The sequence below is a fragment of the Rhinopithecus roxellana genome, chromosome 7 (assembly GCF_007565055.1).
Source record: "Rhinopithecus roxellana isolate Shanxi Qingling chromosome 7, ASM756505v1, whole genome shotgun sequence".
In the NCBI taxonomy this organism is placed as follows: Eukaryota; Metazoa; Chordata; class Mammalia; order Primates; family Cercopithecidae; genus Rhinopithecus; species Rhinopithecus roxellana.
In genome coordinates this window covers 31,588,864-31,592,997 of record NC_044555.1, presented here as the reverse complement: position 1 = coordinate 31,592,997, position 4,134 = coordinate 31,588,864, and the positions used below count along the sequence as shown (strand labels likewise).

The 4,134-nt window shown below is 37.7% G+C and overlaps 1 pseudogene; it reads right to left on the bottom strand.

Annotated features, from left to right (window-relative positions):
• Positions 1-542: 542 nt before the first annotated feature.
• On the bottom strand, positions 543-1,428 carry LOC104654550 (annotated as a pseudogene).
• Between the last annotated feature and the right edge of the window lie 2,706 nt (positions 1,429-4,134).

The following is a 4,134-nucleotide window of genomic DNA, read 5'->3' as shown; positions in this document are numbered from 1 at the left end:
TACAAGATCTCTTTCTACAAATATTAGCATAACCAACAGAATGGGGGCTATAGTAAAACAGAGCCAAAAAGGGTTGAGGAAATAAATGTAGTATGTTACAGCTTAACCCTTCACCTCAATAGAGCTTTTTAAAAAAATAAGTAAAGCCTCCCAATCCCAAAAAATAGGAATATACCTTCATCACACCAATTTGTACTTTTATTTCTTATTCTTGAGGTTAGATTCTAAACCGTAAAGATATCCAAACTAGTATTGTATGTACTTATCTATAGCCAGAGACAGCTTCTACCATGTTGTCCTTGACAGCCAAGATTATTAAAAGGTTTTTTCTACAGGAAGATTCAATAGGAAAAAAGAAAGAAACCTCTCTGATTAGGCTCCAATCATACCCCACCCTCCATCAAATTGACTGGATAGGTATAACGAAAACCAGAACACGTGGTTTCCAAACAAGAAAAATCCTATAAGAGAGGGGAGGCAAGGAGAGGTAGGATTCAGCCAGTGCCCACACTGAAATTGAATAATATCAGTTTCACTTATCTTCAGGTATCTTCAGGTTGCATGTTCGTGGAGTACTTTAGGAATAAATCTATGGCTTGCGGAGTACTAAAATACCTAGTGGTCTGCTGTATTACATTATGGCTTTCCCCAGCAGTTTCCAAGGCAACCTCCAAGTCACTGGCAGGAGAATTTGGCTGGAACTGCACGCAGGACTGCAGAGATTCCTCTCCACAGTTATAGAAGAGACTGTTCCAGGCCTGGGTGCACCAGGAGTGGTTGCTCCAGGAATGGACGTTCTGGGTCTGGTTGCTCCAGGCTGAATTGCTGCAGGTCTGGTTGCTCCACATTGGAAGGTTTCCAGTCGTGTTCACCAGGCATCCCTGGTGGTAGGAAGAGTAGAGGCTGGGGTAGGTAGGTGCTGAGGCCTTCTGAGTCACACCACTGCTATTCTTTGGCCAGTGGTTTTTCTGTCACCTCTTAGATTTCATTCTCTGGTTCTGGAACCAGGTCTTAACCTGTTTGTAGCTAAGGTTCAGGATGGTTGAAAGTTCTTGCATGTGCTGGAGGCTTAGGTATTTCTGTCTCTGAAATCTATCATTAAGTACATACAGCTGGGTGGAAGAGAACACAGTTCTGGTCTTCTGTCTCTTGACCGGAACATTGTCTTCCTTTTTCGCAGTGCTCTTCTCTGCAGAAGTGGGTTTTTGGCCTTTGGGACTGGTAGAAGAATCAGGGCTGTCCTGAATAAGCAGATCCATGGAGGAAGGAAGAGGACAGACAGTCTGTGTGAGGCATCTCAGCAGAAGACATTTGCAAGGATGGATAGTTTTCTTCAGGCCCACAAGTCACCAGTGTAGGTGAAGATTCTTTATAGTTGGATGCTTCAGAGCAAGGCAGGCTTTGGGGATAGGCTGGATCCACACTCATGTTATTATTGGGGAATAGGAGGGAAAAAATTAAGAGCTGGACTGTAAAAAAAAAAGGCTAAGGCAGCTTTAAGACTTTTTTTCTGGAAGATCTTAGAGAAATATGACCTCCAGAAGTGAAAATATCAAGTAGTTGGGATGAAGTGAATTGCCCCCACAATAACAGGAAGCAACCAGCTCAGTCCAGCCTATATTTGTAATACATTTAGATGATTTTGTCACATTCCTCATTCCATCCCGGGATGCTCCTAATTCCTAAATGAGTGTTTAGTTTGTATACATTAAGTATCCAGTTAGTTTGTATACATTGTGTTTAGACATACTGCACAGTGCCATGTTATTACAATTACGATTTGTAGAGAATATTTTCACCATCCTAAAACACAAACACAAAAACCTCGTGCATTGTCTTTTGAACCTTACATTCCTCCCGGCAAACCCTGGATACCACTGATGTTTTTATTGTCACTATAGGTTTGTTCTTCCTAGGATGTCATATAATTAGAATACTACAGTAATTAGTCTTTTCATACTGGCTTGTTTTACCTAACAATATGTGTTTAAAATTCATCCATGTCTTTTTATGGCTTCATAGCTTATTTCTTTTTTAAAAATTTTGTTTTGTTTTGTTTTTTTGAGATAGGGTCTCAATCTGTCACCCAGGCTGGAGTGCAGTGCCATGATCATAGCTCACTGCAGCTTCCAACTCCTGGCCTCAAGCAATTTTCTTGCCTTAGCCTCCCAAGTACCTTGGACTACAGCATGCACCACCATGCCCAGTTTCATTTCTTTCTATCCCTAAATAATATTCCATTGCATAGATGTCCCCCAGTTTGTCTGTCCATTCTCCTATTGAATAATTTCTTAGTTGCTTTGAGTTTTTGGTAATTATGAATAAAACTGACATAAATAATATTGTGCAAGTTTTTTGTTTTCATTTTTGTTTTGTCACAGGGTCTAACTCTATTGCCTAGGTTGGAGTGCTATGGTGCAGTCACAGCTCACCACAGCCTCAACCTCCTGGGGTCAGGTGATCCCCCTGCCTCACCCTCCAAAATAGCTGAGACTACAGGCATGTGCCACCATGCCCAGCTAATTTTTTTGTATTTTTTGTAGAGATGGGATTTTGCCATGTTGCCCAGGATGGTCTCCCAGGTTCAAACGATCTGCCTGTCTTGGCCTCCCAAAGTGCTGGGATTACAGACATAAGGAACCGCACCTGGCCCGTACAAGTTTTTGCATAGACATAGGTTTTCAGATTAATTGGGGGAATTTTTAGGAGCATGATTGTTCCATTGTATGGTAAAATATGTTTAGCTTTGAAGGAAACTGCCAAACTATTTTCAAAGTGGCTGTACCATTTTGCATTCCTGCCAGCAATGAATGAGAGTTCCTGTGTTCCACATCCTTGTCAGAACTGGAATTGTCTGCTTTTTAGATTTTACCATTTTAATAGGTGTGTAGTGGTATCTCACTGTTGTTTTAATTTGTAATTTCCTGATGACAAATAATGTTGAACATCTTCTTGTATATTTATTTGCCATTTGCATGTCTTCTTTGATGAGATGTCTGTTCAGATCTTTTTTTTTTTTTAATTAGGTGGATGTTTTAGGTGTTATTTATAAATTTTGGGTACAAGTTGTTTCTCAGATTTTTTTTTGAAAATATTTTCTCCCAGACCATGGCTTGCCTTTTCATTCTCTAACACAGTCCTTCACAGAGCAAAATTTTTTCATTTTAACAAAATCCAAAATCAATTTCTTTTTCTTTCATGGATCATGCTTTTGGTATTGTATCTAAAAATTCATCATCATCCTTAGGTCACTTACATTTCTTCCTGTGTTTTCTTCTAGGAGTTTTATAGTTTTGCCACTTTCATTTAGGTCTATAATCCATATTGAGTTCATTTTTCTGAAAGGTGTAAGGTCTATGAGTAGGTTTTTCCCCCCACCGTGGGGACATCCAATTGTTCTGTCACCATTTATTTAAAACAATATTCTTTCTTCATTAAATTGCCTTTGCTTCTTTGTCAAAAATCAACTGACTATATTAATGTTGGTCTGTATATGGGCTATCTATTCTGTTCCATTGATTAGTGTGTCTATTCGTTCACTTACACTATGCTTTTTGATTATTGTAGATTTATATTAAGTCTTGAAATCAGATAGCGAGAGCGTTGCAACTTGTTCTTTTCCTTCATTGTCATGTTGGATATTCTAGATCTTTTGTTTTTTATATAAACTTTACAATCAGTTTATAGATATTTCAAAATAATTTGCTAGGACTTTTATCGATACTGCATTGCATCTGTGGATCAAGTTGGGAAGAATTTATATCTTAATAATATTGAGTTTTCTAATCAATACAAATTAAAATCTTTCCATTTATTTAGATCTTTTCTTTTATCAGAGTTTTATAATTTTCCACATATAGATCCTGTTATCTATTATGTTAAATTTATACCTATTTCAATTTTTGCTGCTATTTTGTTATTATTTTAATTTCAAATTCCAATTGTTCTTTGCTGATACATAGGAAAGTAATTGACTTTTGGATATTAAGCTTGTATTTCAGAACCATGCTAGACCCTCTTATTAATTGCAGAATGTTAATTCTTTGGAATAATCTGCACAATCCAGTCATCTGTGAACAAAGGCAGTTTTATTGCTTCCTTCTGAATCTATATACCTTTTTTCTTTTTCTTCCT